This window comes from Plectrocnemia conspersa, unplaced genomic scaffold (assembly GCF_051122295.1).
Source record: "Plectrocnemia conspersa isolate PC_06_02 unplaced genomic scaffold, ASM5112229v1 ptg000002l, whole genome shotgun sequence".
Lineage (NCBI taxonomy): Eukaryota > Metazoa > Arthropoda > Insecta > Trichoptera > Polycentropodidae > Plectrocnemia > Plectrocnemia conspersa.
The window spans coordinates 855,041-872,409 of NW_028277166.1; the positions used below are offsets into that span (position 1 = coordinate 855,041).

The 17,369-nt window shown below is 30.4% G+C and overlaps 1 protein-coding gene across 1 annotated transcript in view; it reads left to right on the plus strand.

Moving 5' to 3' along the window:
- LOC148237260 (T-box transcription factor TBX20-like) overlaps nt 1–17,369 on the plus strand; it is a 121,237-nt gene that overhangs the window by 34,390 nt on the left and 69,478 nt on the right. The gene's annotated exons all lie outside the window — the stretch shown is intronic.

A 17,369-nucleotide genomic window follows, 5' to 3' on the forward strand; every position in this document is an offset into this window, starting at 1 on the left:
AAGATAATTTTATTTAAATGACCTATTTAAAAAAAGATTTTCAGGATAGATTAAAATTGGATTAAAATCGTAAAGCTTGAGTAATTTCTATCAATTTTTTCTTTCGATATTTTAATGTGATTGAGTCCTGATTTATGTTAAATAAAGAGTAAAGTTATACGAAATTCTGACATGGTGAAAAATCATAAACGAAAGTTCCATTAAATAGATGGATTAAAACCGTATGAGTCATACTATAAAAAAATTGCAATATTAAATAGTTTTTGTAGCGTTTTAAATTTGTGGATTTCTTACAATTTTTATTTTAAAAATCATAATTAAAATGAGTTCTAAAATATATTGTTATCAATCGTAAAATATAAATAAAAATATTTTTAGTATATTTTTAAGACAAAAATAAATTAAATTTATTGATTTTATTTCAATTAAGTAAAGACAATCTTGATCTAACAGGTAATGCGTTGCGATGCTCGAAATATATATCTTTAAATGGATAGAAATATATTTAAATTAATATATAATTGAATCATCTCATCTTTATGGAAAAAATATGGTTGTTTAGTGTGGCTTTTAATTATTAGATCATTAATATTCTCCCTATAATTTTGTGTCAATATTTTAAAATAAATTGAAATGAGAAGCATTTAACGATCTTTAGGATAATCTTATATTATTATTCTGTTATTCGGATAAATTATGTTACACATATATTACTAAAATAAACACATTGACAACTAGATACTTTGATTATAATTTTAAAAACTAACGTGTATTGCAAGAACTAAAAAAATAACACCATTAAGCAATGACTTATCAAACATTCTGATTGCTATAAGCAAATATTCAAGTATCTGACCTTTGAACCCATAACATGCAACTCTCGCTTAATTTATTAAAAGGCACAGGTGTACTTTTTGCTCGAGCGCAATACCAACATCTTGTTAGTTTGTTGGTTTTTTAACCAGGGGCAGGTGTAAGTCCAGGCGCTCTGTAATATCCTTGTTAATCTTGTCACGAGACCGTAACATCAACGATAAATTGGCTCAAACACGCTCAAAACGATATCGAATCGTGTATTTTTTATCTCTACCAATTTCATATCAACATAAATAAAGGGTTAATCCCGGATTGAATCCATTGACATTTCGACTCCAATTCCACATACATTATTCATTCAGCGCACGTGGGCTGGTTGACATATTGGATGTCCTTTTGAATATTGTATCAATTGATTTGTCACTACATAATTTAACTTATTCCAATACTGTGATTTTTGTTGACTTTTAAAGAGCAAAGCGAAAAGTATGTATTGAGCCACTTTGGTAAATCGGAGACAATGTAAATTTTGTGAATATTTTTTTGAATCAACACATAAGGGTTATAATTTTTTTCAATTGCTCCTCATATTGGTGCTTCTTTCGTAAGCTTTTGATGATCGATCCAAATACAGCATGTTTCTAACTTGAACTTTGATTTGTTTATGTCACATCCATATATTGTACTAATATGATACTTTTATTTGTTTCAGGTGAGTTTCATTCCATTTACCCGTTGACGTCGATCGGTGAGTTATCTCAAAAGCGACTTAAATCGCACAAATCCGAACGAGCCATTAATTAGCATAGTTCCGATGGATGTGCAACGCGGGCTTTAATTATCTCAATTATAATCGCATTAGAAATATTTCTGCAGTACGGTAACTCCTCTATGCAGTGAATGTATCGTACCGTACAATGATAATAACACACGTCGGTCAATAGCACTTCAAAGAAGCGATTATCGCATGCAATCCGCGTAATCTGCGAGTGTTTTCTAAAAAACGGATTAGCGTTGATTTCTAATTTGCGTATAAAATTGATTTATCGCTTAGGCTTCCGCTGTAGTTGGATTTCGATTTCACACGTTATCAGGTCACCGGAAAAGTAATTGCGTTTTATTATTTTTTTATGTATAAAAAAATGTGTGAAATTGTAATAGAGGCTACTTTTAAATGCCCTTTTGAATCATAAAAACATTTTGAAATAAGTATTTTTATAAAAAACATAATATATTATATTATTAAAAAATATCAGTTAGTTTTTCATCAACTGTAAATAGACAAAGTTATTTTTGTAATTTGATTTTGATTTAAAAATAGTGAAAAAATCGTGAAAAATTATAATTGAATTTTTTTCAAGTCGCTGATCTTTGGCACATTTTATTGCTTGATTTTTTTGGTTAATTTTTTAAAATAGGGTTAAATTTTTAATGTTTTGCCTACGTTAAAATTTTCGTAAAATGTATTGCTTAATTTTATTGTAAAAAATAAGGGTAAAATTAAAAATGAACAGTTTAAAAAAAAAATATAAATTAAAAGCCTTGTCTGGCTTAAAATTTGTGCAAATTATATTGTTTCATTTTTTTGTAGATTTTTCTACAAAAAATATTTTGTTAACCTAAAAAGCAGAGCAGTGAAAAATTAATATTTTAAATATTTATAACCGGAAATATTTTTACAGGAGCGCTTATATTTATTTTTTTGCAAATAATATTACAGTTTATTTAAAATAATTTAAAATAAATAGTTTAATTGTAATAAACAATTTTTTGCGAATTTTTGTATTGAGCATATTATATTATGGGCTACTTTTAATTTCATCATATTATGCTTTAAATTTTTAAATATATTATGTTATTGAATTAAAAAGTAAAAATGTTTATCGCTGCATTTTTAAAAATTCTGGCTTTAAATAGACGTAAAAATATTTAGAGCTACTTCCAAATACCCATATTATAAGTTCTAATTAAAAATTCGTACTGTGTCTAAAAATGCTTTAATATGATTGACTATTAATAACTATTATTTTATTTTAATATCAAGTAATAATACTAAAAGCTGATTCTTAAAAAGTACATAAAAGTCACTTGACTGAATTACTAAGATATCTAGTATTTTTCTTTTGTCGAATTTTATCTTTTTAATAAAAAATATGAAAAAAAACATTCAAAGCTAATTATGAAAACTATTATTTTTATGTACAGTGTAAATCTCCTTGTAACGATTACCGAAATATCGCATCTTCAATTTGTCCTTAAAAAACTTTAATACAAAATGTTTTCATTGTAACGAAGACTGATCTCAGTATAACGAAATATTTTAATCTGAATTTATGAAGGACGTTACAACTTAACACAACATTTCTCCGAATTCAGTTCGTTCTTGACTTGGCGTGTGCCGGATGTGTTCACAAGCGACATTCAAGGTGTTCCGCCGTTCCTCAATTTTTTTTATAAAATATTTTTTAACAAATTTTATTATGTTCATTACAGTATCCTTAACAATGAACAAAAAACGTCAGTCTTGTAAAAGGTTATTTTGATGCAATAGTAATATGGTAATTAAAAATATTATAAAAATATATCATCTACCTTACATTTAATATAACGAATTTTCACTGTAACGAAATTTTTTCTTCAGTCCCATGAGCTTCGTTATACTGAGATTTCAATGTGTTTCGTACCTAAATCAATCTCTTAATAAAGGTGTTTTTAATTTTTGTAATAGTAAAATTATTCATAGCATATTTAAAAAGAGCCATAAAACTATTTTTTTTGTTTATTTTTATCAAATTTTGATAAAACAAGTTTTTGACAAATGCATGCACTTAAAAAAATATATTATTTCAGGCTACTTTTAAGTGCGCCATACTTCACTTTTTAATTGTAAACTATTTTAAAATAAATAGCAAGAATATGCTTAGCTTATTTTTTAAAAATTCTGGCTTCTGTATTTTTTTTTGTGTATACATTTGAAATTTGCGCACTTTTAATTTATTTTTATCATTAAAAAACGTCACGTAGTAAGAAATTCAAGGTTTATTAAAAAAACAAGTTATCTCGTTCAAAATAATACGGTTCATACCAAAAGTATTGACCCTATTTTTATTGCATTTTCACAAAATAATGGATTTTAAAATAATAATATTTGGGGCAAATTTTTATTGCAACATATTTTTTTGTTATATTTTCAAATAAGGCAATATCAGAAAATCAGATTCTATAAATAATAAAAAAATAAAACCCTTGATATTCAGGGCTATTTTTAAGTGCGCCACTTAATATAATATTTTATTTAAATCATACTAATATTAAAATTAGATATTTGATTCATATTTAATTTTAAAATCAACCGAGATTTTCATAAAAATATAAATTTATAATATTTAAAATACTGCATTTTACTGCGGTTACATTTTATTGCGAAAAATATTTTTTATACAGATTTTGTGCGGACCACACAGGCTTATTCTTAGAACTCGCGTGATTACTGTGACCAAAAGTGATTATTTAACAATAGTACGATCACGTCGGGGTCACCACACGGGGCCTTACTGGCTGCAAAGTCACACTCTAAGGGGTGTGACTTCGCAGCCAGTAAGACGCAGATGGGAACAAGTGAGAATTTTATTAGATTATATTATGTAATATATTGCGGCTACTATGATGGTCGAGTATCACCCCTTAGGGTTACCAGATATTAAAGTTTGGTAACCCTATAGGGTTCATACAATAAGTATTAACCTTATTTTTACAAAAAAATTTAATTCTTAAGATTAAAAATATTGGATTTTAAAATAATAGTATTTGGGACCATCTATTGCAAAATATTTTTTATGTTATATTTTCAAATAAAGCATGTTGAGAAAATCAGATTTTATTATTAAAAAAAAATAAAACCTACGATATTCAAGGCTACTTTTAAGTGCACCATTTAAAAATATATTATTTTTAAAATCGTACTATTATCAAAATGTGAATTTAAAATCAACCTAATTAAAAAAAACACTGATTTTTTAAAGAAATAGCACATACAGTAATAATTGCTTTATTTTTATTATTATTTCTAAAGCATAAATGATATTTGAAGGTTACTTTTAAGTAAGCCATACTAATTTTATATATTTAAAAAAACATGAATATGTATTTTTTATAGTAAAAGAGTTTATTAAGCCATAAATAATAATATATAGCTACTGCTAAAGCATATTTTTATATTATTAAGGCTATTTTTAAATGCGCCATACTATAAATAGTAATTCATATAATAAATATACGATTTTAAATCATGTTTATGACTGACGTAACCAATGCTCTATTTAATTCAAATAAAATAGTTTGCACTATTGTCGGAATTATTATATCAGCAATTCGATTTACGTACAATCAGAGCTTTTCAACATTTTTATTTTACAAATATTATGTATATAAAAAATATGTAAGATTACGTACGATTATTGAATACAATGAGAGGAAATGTATGCTTCTCATTTTTTACCTATTGATTGGCAACCCCTGCCTTTCAGGCTATTTTGTGAACTGGGCAGGAAGCCACAGACCAGCTGTATCATTATTGTGGTGGATGGAACGCCTTCTTTATTAAGCAAACAATTCATATGCGCACGAATGCGATCCGATGCACTTTCACAAACACATTGACAACCACTGGTTTAGCGTGGGTGTGTGTGTGTTGAAGCGCGATTTATTGCGCCGATAGGCTCAATAAATTATTGCGTTCATGCTCGAGGAAGTGGCCGCGTGTTTTAGTACGTTACTTAACTTTATAACCATAATTTTTACACGCGTTTTTCCTACTTAATACAGCATTTTACCGATTGCGGATCCGACGAAATTGTATACGGATAAAAGTTGCTTTAGGAACGCCCTGTGGTCGATACCGGGTGTTAATTTGACGAATTGAGGCAAAACACGAGTTGTTTTGCTTTTTTTGCCAAAAACTTAAGGGCCTAGAAGTCGTCAAATCTTAGATTTTTCAGATAAGAGGTAATGAGATATTTTGTTCTAAATGAAATACTCAATTTAATTTATATAATATAATTTCTATATTTATTATTTTTAAATTTTCTTAGATGTAACTACTTATAGTTATAAATTATATAATTGATGCAAAATAGGTTCCTACGATTACATAAATATTCAATTTGCCTACATACGCTTTTGCGGGCCTGCCACGGGGGGGGGGGGTGGGGGGGGGAGGGGAAAATTCCCGGGGTCTGTTCTCCTTGAGGGACCACACGAATATATTTATAAAAAAGTAAAAACCTACCGCAAATAATGAATCTAAACTGCAGTTGTTTGAGATGTCCGTTCTGATGTATTTCAGGTATAAGTTCATTCAGCCCTTTTTATACATACAATAAATAAAGGGCTGATCAAAGTATTTTTAAACCGAATTTTGGTCAATAGGAGAGCGCAAAAACAATTATCACTTCTCAGAAGGCAAAAATTCACGTCAAAAGCAATAAAATCGTGTCGGAGCCGTCGCAGTGCGACGGCGACGGCACGATTTTATTGCTTTTGACGTGGATTTTTGACTTCTGAGAAGTGATAATTGTTTTTTGCGCTCTCCTATTGGGCAAAATTTTGGTTTAGATGTGCTTTATCCGATTCTCACTCGTAATATTGTTATAAAAAGTCTTAATATAAATATTTGACAATCGAGCGTTTTCACCGCGATGACACGATTTAATTGCTTTTGCTCTGGACTGAAAATTCACTATATGGCAACACTGAGCAGCAAAGAAAACACGACAAATTATCAGATAAATATTATGATTAGATATTTTTAATAATTTTTAATGCCTAATTAAAATATTTCGCATGTTGCAACAGTTGCTAATTCTTATATTTATTTGTAGCATAGAAAGGGCTAACTCGAACCTATTATTATTTATTAAAAAAATTAAATTACGATGTTAAAAATATATAAAATGCCTTTTTTGTCATGAGGCCCGGAATCATTGTTTTTCCCAGGGCCCGGGTTCCTTCTCGGTGACCCTGCGGTTATGACGAGAGTTAGACGATTATAGCTTTTCAATCCTGATTATGATTTATCTCAAACAATTAGTGAAGTTTCTTAGATAATAACTTTATGCTCTACATTATGAGATATCTCACCGAAATCCCCAAAGTGCAGTCGTTCAAACGCAACTCGCAAAATTTCTGAATCATTAAACAATTATCAGCGCCGCTCGGCTGTCAATGATAGTAATTAATCGGCAAAGTTTGGCAACGTTAAACGGCACTCCGTATTAACAGGCCGCATATTGTACCCAGTCCGATCTAATCATATTTCAATTACCCCGACCCCACTGAAAACCCACCCCCTGTTGCCTAACAACCCCTAAACCCTAGCTTCGTCCCTGTCTCTCCCGTTAATTTTGGTTGATAGCGGAGCGTGACGACCTATCCAATAAAATTCACGTATCGTGCTGTAGTGCTTCCATCTCGTTTCGCCACAGGGTTACCCGAAAGTCTTTCGTCCTTGTTAGTCACCCTTTGAAGTTCGTCCTTTGCGCAACTGTTCTTCGAAATGCGCGTCATTGTAAATAATGCGCTTTGTCAGTATTTGCATAACGGATATGTAAACATACAAATATTTTGATAGGGGTGGCGAATGGATCACAAATACTTTTTACTACTACTACTACTACTTAATCGATCGTTTTGAACCGGTAAGGGACGAATTGGTATATAGATACAGATTTCTTGATTATGTTTTTGTAATAAAGACAAGAAATGTATGTTGGTATCACGTGTTCTCTATTATTTTATGAACTAAATAAATTTCTGTACTTGACACTTTTTAAATACAAAAAAAATAATAAAATAAATAATATTAAAGCTAAAAAATATATTTTCTTTTCAAAGACATATTAATATGGGAGTTAAGAAATTTATCGCCCGCAATTCACCGCCAACAATTAATCGCTAGCAGTTTATTGCCGTGGCTTTTCTATGCTTCTAAAATAATGATTTTATGTACTTAAGTCCATTCATTTATTTTTTCACTCAAGTAATATTTTTCCCTTTGTATATTTCAAGAGTGGCAATTTTTTTTTTGATTTGGTCATAATGCGTTTTTTATTTTTTTATATAAATTATATTCATCGTCTTTTTGCTGCAAATTTTCTATTCCTCTGCATTTATAATTTATCTAAATTTTTTTGGTTCATGTTTTTTAATTTCCTACGATCGCTCATTAGTTCCAATATTTCTTCTGTTAACTGGATTCCGATTCTCGAGGAACATCTTTCCCACTTGAATAACTTTCGTTCTCATATTTTCTCATTTATTGTTAATACAATATATTTTTCTACAGCTGATAATGATAATGAGGAAATTTAAAATTCTATTGAGAAATCAAAGAATTATTAAAATATACTAAAAACATAAAGTTAATGTGATATTTTTTAACTCATTGAATACCGTGTGTACAAATTTGTGTTTTGTCATTTTACCTTTATACAAAAAAAAAAGACTACATATCGATTAGAATCGATTTGATGTTTTTAAGTCTAGTTTATTCTCAACTAAGTATATAAATAATATGCAAAAAAAAATTTTTTTTGATAAATTTTATTATTTTTCATTCAATTTTTTTTTTATTGTACAAATTTGTATTTATACCCATCTAATATATATCTTAGATTGTCAATGAATAATCCACAATATCGCTAATGAAACATGTTTTAAAAAAGGGAAAAATTCGTCATTTTTGGGCATTTAATAAATGGTTCATAACTTCGGCAAAAATCAGCCGATTCAAAAATCGTTGGTGAAATTCATTAAAGATCAAGTTGCAAACATTTTGATATCTGTATCGCATCTGCATCGCAGCTACAAAGTACGTTTTCATAGTGGCGCTCCACCATATCGCGTGTGTTTTCAGGCCGAATCGAATCGCAGCACTAAAAATCGCCCAAGTTACGACCCAACACCCCGCCGCGTGACACGCTTTCGTGTCTAAATATTTTTTATTGTTTTATCGAGTCGAGTTTCACGCGTTTTATGCCACCCCGGGGTGCTATGGAGCCTATTGTCCCCGCGTACAAATTAAAAATTTGGGCGTGCGACTATCATAGAAGAGGACAATGGCGCTGATTGGAACGTTCCCATCATTCCGAAAATGGCAAATACTGACTGCGCCTAACTGCTCTTTGGACAGTAATTAACGCCGTTGTCGGGCGATAATGTTATCGCGGTCGCGTTGTCCTTATTCGTGTTTTATTATTGCATTATTTAATTGCCGTGAGTCAGCGGTGCTCAAAAGGTGTACCCGATTTTGTGGTAATTTACGAGCGCGCTATAAACTTTTATACGACTTACACGGGAAATTATTTGTTTATTGTAGTTGTATATAAGCGTTAATTCTAAAAATCTAAATTCAATTATGTGAGAGTATGCTTGTGTTTATACGCATTTACATTTTTACTTGGAATATGCGATTAACGCATAAATAAACATGTTGTTATAAAATCAGATTTTTAATTGAACTGTTTTTATTGCGATAAAAGATGCAAAATAAAATCAGTGTTGAAAATTTATTTTAGCGTTTCACGGTCATAAAATAATAAATAAAATTTTATTGATGATTACATCATTTAATGATCTTGTTTTTGTGGAATAAATGATGTTTAATACTTATTTGAATATTTCATACTACAACAAATCTAACGTATGCTTAAAAATCGGTACATTGCTATGTAAAGCCGTGCAGTGAGTTTTTTTTATTAATTTATAAAATAATATAAAGAAATAAATGTCAACGTATAATATTTTCACTACTTTATAAAACATAATACATGTAAAAATAATTATATAAATTTGTAGACAATATCGATCTTAGAAATATTCTGAGGCTGCTCGCTCACTAATGAACTTTGCGTAGCAACACGCGTTACATTTTTCTAATTTAAACATCTCAATTTACATATTTTTATACATAGGAAGAAATACTTTGTACTAAAATCATTTTTCAGTTATCTTAGTACCAAACGGTACGTGGAGAATCGAATAAATGCGATCTTTACCCGAGTCGCAGCTAGTTTGTAGCAATAAAAAATAATTTATGGCGTATCAATAAAACTGTAAGTTAGGATTACCGAGAGCTTAATTAGAATAGTATTTCAAAACCTCATTGAAACCTTTTCAAATCTGTATGCTTTAAAAGCGTTATCGAATTTCATTGAAGACTTCAAAAATATTTATTCAAAACAAACCAGACCTTACATTTAAAAACTAAAGACACAGTTGTAATTAGCGTGAATTGTTCATATTAATTGAGTTATCTTGTCCTTGTGACAAAAAATGTTACACTATAAATCATAGTAAACGTGACAGATGTTCGCTCTTGATGTTTGTTTAATAGCATTGCATTGCTTACGCAAAAATATTATTGAGAATTTATTCTTAATGTGACAGAACCACAAATATTATGAGCATTTTTTATCCAAATAAACATAGCAATATATTGTCGTGTTTCTCTTTTTTGACAAAGCGTGTGTGACATGTTTGGGCCTTTTTGAGCGATGACAATTGCGAAGACAATTATTGCGGCCAAACAATGGTCAGAAGATGGATTGTTCCCAAGCTTTTGAGACGTCAACGTCTTTTGTCTTCATTCATTCCAACTGCGGTTTCTATCGCTTAACAATATCGATTTGAAAACTTTCAAAGAAACCATCCACCCATTAGACCACACAGCTAAAAATCTCTCCTCTCGAGTTACGTAATCTCCCTAGATTTGCATGTTCGCAGCATCTCGTCTAGCGACATAAATAATATTATGGTTGAGCCCACCCAGAAGGCGGTTGGCCAAGGTGTCTCGGCACTTGTCTTCAATTTGTAGACCCTCACTTTAGGCCTACTTTATGGCCGCATTAACTATAGGATCACATTCCAGAGGTGCTTTTTTTATACGCGCGGATCCTATCGGTTCCGTTTTGTTTCTGAAACCCGAGCCGTTTAGAAGACATTTTTTACATCTACAGCACACGTGTGAATCAAATCGCTTTTCAACACCAGAGTTGTTTTTTTTCCTGATCCCAGAGTCGATCGTGACGCGAAACATGCGGATCAGTCTGCTCTCGCGATTAGATCTGTCAGTGCCAATCTTGTGGTGGGTTTTTGGTGAAAAAAATAGTTCTACGAATTTTGGTGAACTTTGATGACGGTCTTTGTGCAAGGAGATGACACGGATATCGCATGAATTGATGTTAACATCTCTGGTACAAGAAACATATCAGAAAACACTGATTTTCGTTACAGTCTATGGCTCTTTCTTCATTTACTATTTTGATAAGGTCTAGTTTGGTATATTAAAATAATTAAAATTATATTAAAAGCAGTAGATTTATCTGCTCGTATATGAAGAAAATGTTTTTAATGATCTAGTTAAAATTATATCAACAAGTATTTTTTTTAAATAAAATTCATATAGATCTGTGGAACTATGTGCTTGTTTCTCAAATAATACATTTTCAATTTAAAATTTTCTTGAGCCTTATATTTTATATATGTATAAAAATACATTTGATAAACAATGAAAGTTTTTTTAGCGTTAGTTAAATTTATAGTAAATATTTCAGTATGACTGTCAAAAATAATTAACAATTTTGTTCTGCGAATTAAAATAACTGTAAAACTTACAATTTCAACAACGATGTCAAAGAATGCAAAGCTTCTCTTTTAAAACCTCTCTGAAGTTGTCCGCGGTTACCGAGAACGGGAGGTAACGTGGGGGGTAATTCAGTCAACTTGGCCAGCTTCAAGCGCTTCCGAACATTGTCGGCAAACGGACCGAAGTCGGAGCTGCTCTTTCGAGCGCGAGCGGTGAGATATTTCCCTTTCGCTCTCTCGCGTGTTAACTGACGAGAGTGAGAGAGATAATGATATGGTGTTTCGCAAACTGAGATAGTTCGAGTAACTCGGTTCAATTTCAGTATGTGCGTAAGCGTCCTATGGTTAACACGCATGTCGAGCGCTAGTCAAGTTATAATACCACATGCTTATCGGGGACTTCAACATACTCTTACTGATATCTTTAAATATATTAGGGCACCAAAAGGGATTAATTATATGTTTGATAGTATATTCTTCTAACAGATACCGTTATTATATTTTTTTTCATGTAAAATTATATAATTGAAAAATAATTAGTAGTACTTGATTTTGTTAAAAAAAATGTATTTTCCTAGATCGGTTTATATAAATGTCACGCCATAACGAATTCTTATTTAGAATCGATGGCGACAAATTCTAGGATAGTCACAGATGTGGTGTTTATATTCTGAAGTATCATTTTTATGCCTTATGGCATTTTGCAAAAGCCGACAAAGATTTTGCGTAAATTGAATATTTACGACCGAAAAGTTTTCACTGATATTGTATTGGTGAGTGCCCACACAAACTTTTATAATTATCAGTAAAAAATTGCGATTATTTGGCACATTTTTCGATTGCGCGCAAATATGCCAGCCGTGCGGACGTCGTTCACGGCCGCCGTCCGGACGGCATATGAAATTTGTGGCAGTATGGCCGCTACTCGGAAGTCGGCGACCTTGGCCGACTTCAGTTTAACTTCGGTTCTGATAACCTCCAGAGAGTGTAGTGCAAGCATAAAACTTTTTTATTTGAAAAATTACGAATTATAATATAAAACTCAAAAATTCTATGAAAATTATTATTGAAAATAACTATAAAAATCACACAATCGACTTTTACAAAAAATACTACAGATATTCAATGCAGTGATTTTACTTTTGCATTTAAAGCATTTTAAATTTGAATCTAAAACCGAAAACTCTATTAAAACACACTCATCACGGATGCCTCGTATGCGAATCTTTAAAATTTCTTTGAAGAAACACGGATGACTCGTATACGAGTCTTTGCGTACGTTGAACTTTATTAAAAAATCGGTCAGAGCAATATTATTTTTAGATTTTGCTCACAGATACCAATGGAAGGATATTAGTAATAAAGAAAACTATAAAATAAATTCGTGAAATTCGAACATTCAGATTACAAAAAAACAAACAAAAAAATTTTTTTTTACTATTTTTATTTAAATTATTATGATATTCAGAATTTTTTTCAAATTGAAATGTCACTAATAGTAGGTCACATTTGCACGTGAGACCAATTCTTATTATTTATATTATTTACTTTCATATACGATCTTGTAACGTCGATATCTCAATACTGAAGGTCCTCGATAGTGTCCTCTATGTTGCCATTTAGAAAAAATTACAAACCATTATAAAAAAACACAGATTGAGAACCACCGATTTTTTAAAATATTTAAATACCTCGGGTTATAAAGAAATATCTCTGAAATTTTTGTTTTAAAATTCCGACTAGTTTAAAAGTTATGGGTATTTTTCAAAAACAATGCAATTTTTTGGAAAATGTGCAAAACTGCCCCGTCACAGTAGTAATTTTAATACAATTTGTACCCGACGCGAAAGTGTTAAGTTTAATATTGAAAATAAAGTATGCTATAAAAATCAAATAATTGACTAGAGCAAAAAACTAATATTTTCGTCCAAAATTTCACTTTTTACTTGAAAGACTCTGAGCTATAATCTAAAAGCAGTTTTTTTTAAATTTACTTTAAAAAATAAAGTTTACTTGAATACCAGAATATCGACATGTATTTAAAAAAAATACTAGTTAACTGTATTAATGATTTTTCAACCCAAATTGAACTGTTTTACTTTAATAAGATGCGAAATTATAATCTAGAATTTCTTTGAAGCTTACTAAATAAAATTAAGTTTTGTATCAAAAAAATAATTGCATATGTATATATGTATATAAAAAAATCACATTTTTATAATATTAAATATTCAAAATTATAATCTAAAACGCAAAATTCTATAAAAATTATCAAGGAAAATATAAAAACTATAAGAATCATAGAATTGAGAAAAAAAACTATACAAAGTTGTAATTTTCTAACCTAATATTCTACTTTTTATCTCTAAGGATACTGAATTATAATTTAAAACCTAGTAAGACAAAAAACGTGACTTTATTTAAAAAAAATACTACTAAACTTTTTAAAGTTTATTTATTACTAAAAATACTTTAGTAATTAAAAATTACAATATTTTATAACTAAAAATTAACTTATTGAAATTTATAATTCTAGAATTCAAAAGTCTTTTTACAAGTGTATTTTAAAAATAAAATATAAATATTTACCACCTATTTGTACCTTTGCACCTGATTTTTGAAGCTTTTACAACTTTTAAAATTGCGAAATATTATCAAGAACCTATCACTTTAAATAAATAAAATGTTTAATAGATCGTGATTAATAATGATTTTGAACAATTAAAAAAAATATATTTGAATACATCTAAATAATTCATATTGTATTTTTATATGTCAAGTTATTGCACTTAGTACAGTAGTACAGCTTAACCCTAAGAAAATATCTGATCAAAAAATTGAGATAGTTGAAAAAACTACACTTAGTTAGGTAATGATTTTTTGATATTACTCTTAGGTGAAACACTTGTATTTTATTGTTTTAACGATATTTTTATGATGAAGATAAAACTTTAACATACATAATATAATAGTATTTTTGCACAATTTTATTTTGCGTTTATTTTTCGCGACTCTGAATCCAAAACTCGTTATAATTCAAATCACAATCTGCGTTCGGAGATCTCTCGTTCGGGTATTTAGTGATTTTACGACTCCTCCGTGAAGTGACTTTGTTACATTTACGAATCGTTCAGGAATTCCATCCCTGCCACGTTCACATTCTTATAATGTGTATAAGAATAATATGAATAGCTTTGGCGCTGTTATCTGATCGTTACTTTTTTAACCGTGGGCCTGTCATATTCCATTCTTGTTCTCCGACCAGGGACGGTGTGTTTTAGACATAAAAATGCTTTATGTTATACCAAATGCCAGTTCACATGCGACGACGACAATGACTGCCTAATGTATTCAGAGTGGTTAAAAGGTTAACTAAATTTTCATTTCGGACCATAAACAGATACTAATCTTGGGTGCTTTGACTTAGATATTATATTTATTTTTTAGGGGAACAAAATTCATAGCTAAATTTACATCAAAGAATTAATAATTATTATTAATTGTGTTAAGGGTACATATTAAAAATGTTTGAATATATTGTAATACTTGACCTTTAAACCTGAGAACGTTCATCCAAAATCAGTATCGACAAACAAACATTCTCACAACCACTTGACCCCATTTCTCAGAAGTGCAAACGAAAAAAATGGCACCAAACCATTGATTGTTGTCAAGATCGCTTATCCTCTTAATGTTTCAATTTGATGCGCCGGATAAGCATCTCTCTCCTAACGAGGTCCGGACCCCTATTCTTTTCTGGTTGTCGCTCAATTCCCTGTTTTTTTCGCACTAGGGAGATAGAGATAGATAGGGTATTGTGGGTGGCACCGTGTTAGATTTTGTGTCAATGTTGAATCTTTCGACGGGTTAAGCTGGTCGCTTCACCTGTGTTCTCGCAGGTGGACCCCAAAAGTAATCCCCCGCAGAGGTCCGACTGACCCTTTCGCCTCGTTGATATTATTTCAAAAACGTTTTGTTTGACGGAAGGGGTCCAACAGGGCTGTCAGTATTTATTTATTTAAAATAAACAATTAAGATTTGTCTTGAAAGTGATTTGTTATATGAGGAACGTAAGTCCGTTAACTTAGTTTCTATGTGTATTTTTATAATTTATAAAATTTTCTTTTGCGTATTATGACTAGATAGTTCTATAATCAATCTTCATTTTAAATAATAATAGTGCCTTTATGGAAAATATTTGATGAGCAATTTATTTATACTATCATTGAGTTTATAGATATAATGATTTATTTATATGACGCGTCATTTATGCTATTTCCTAATTGTTTACAATCTGAGATTCGATTTTATTCTCACTGAGAGTTAATAAAATACTTGGAAACAATCAATGCATTTGAGATATATTCAATGTATGTATTCGATTGATTTAAATAATGACAGCTCGTGCCGTATCTGGCCCTCTGATAAGACCCGCATTCCCACGGTTCCTAAGCCCCACGATCATGATTTATGCTTTAAGCTTTCTAGAATCCGTTTTTTCTGCGTTATCTGCAGGGCACGCACTGGCAGAAATGATGCTCTTCTATGACCATTTAGAGTCCATTGTTGAACGTTACCTGTTTGTTTGACGCTCTTTGTTGCCAACGATTTCTTGACGCACAAAACGTGCGGCCCACCTGCCGAGGTGTAGACGCTTTGGCTCGTTTCAGGCCCACCCAGCGTTTCTGTTTACAGAATGCGATTCGGCGTTGCGAATCGCACCATTTTCACGTCAGATACAATGCCATAAATCTGGCAGCGGTTGTTGGGACACTTGCGATTTCACGCCAAGTGGGGAAGGTGCCCTCACAATTTTTGGGATACATAAATAGTGACCTTAATCGGATTTTCTCTTACTACTTTTATATTATCCTCAATGCATTACATTTAGTTAAAAAGTAATGCCCAAAATCTTATAATCATCAGTGAAGAAATAGATTCAGGAATGCGCATACTATGTGTGATTTATATGATAAGGCTACTTTTAAATGCCCCAGAAAATAATGTAGTGAAGTAGCAGATTCGTCAATTCACTGTCTAATTTGCATGATCATACAATGTTAAATCAACTTCTACATAATTTCTAATTTGTGTGTTTAGGATACTGCTCTAAAAATGATTATAATGGAGTAGCAGAATCATCTATATCCCTATTTATATTTTTTATGATTGGACTACTTTTAACTGTATGTCAGCAATGACCAGACACTGTTAAATTAACCTCTACATTATTTTAAATTTGTATGTTTAGCTTGATTTATACTGTAAAAGCAGTAGCAGAATCGTTTGTATTATTCCATTTTAAATTAATACGTTCAGGCTACTTTTAGATGGGGCAATTTTATTTTTATTGAACTTTAAAATTGGCAATGATCATATAATGTTTAATCAATGCCTACATTATTTTTAATTTGTATTGTTAGGCTACTTTGAAATAAACCAGAAAAAAGGAGTAGCAAAATCATTTTTATTTTATATATTTGGGCTACTTTTAGATGTGCCAAAAAACATTAATTCAACTATAGTGGAGCAATATAATCAGCAATGTGCATATAATTTTTAATTTTTATAATCAGGCTACTTTTAGTTGCACTAAATTTATTTTTTATTGGAACTGTAGAATTAGCAATAATCATTCTATGTTTAATCGTTGTCTACATTATTTTTAATTGTTGCGCAAATTTTAAATGAGTCAGAAAAAAGCAGAATCAATACTATTTATATTATTTTTAATTGCTATATTTGGGCTAGTTTTACATGTGCCAAAACATATTTATTCAACTTTAGTAGAGCAGTATAATCAGCAATGTGCATTAAAGTTTTTATTTGTATGTTTATGTTACTTTAAGCTGTAAAAAAAATATTTTAAGCAGTAGCAGAATCAATTGTACATATACTACTTTAAATTAATA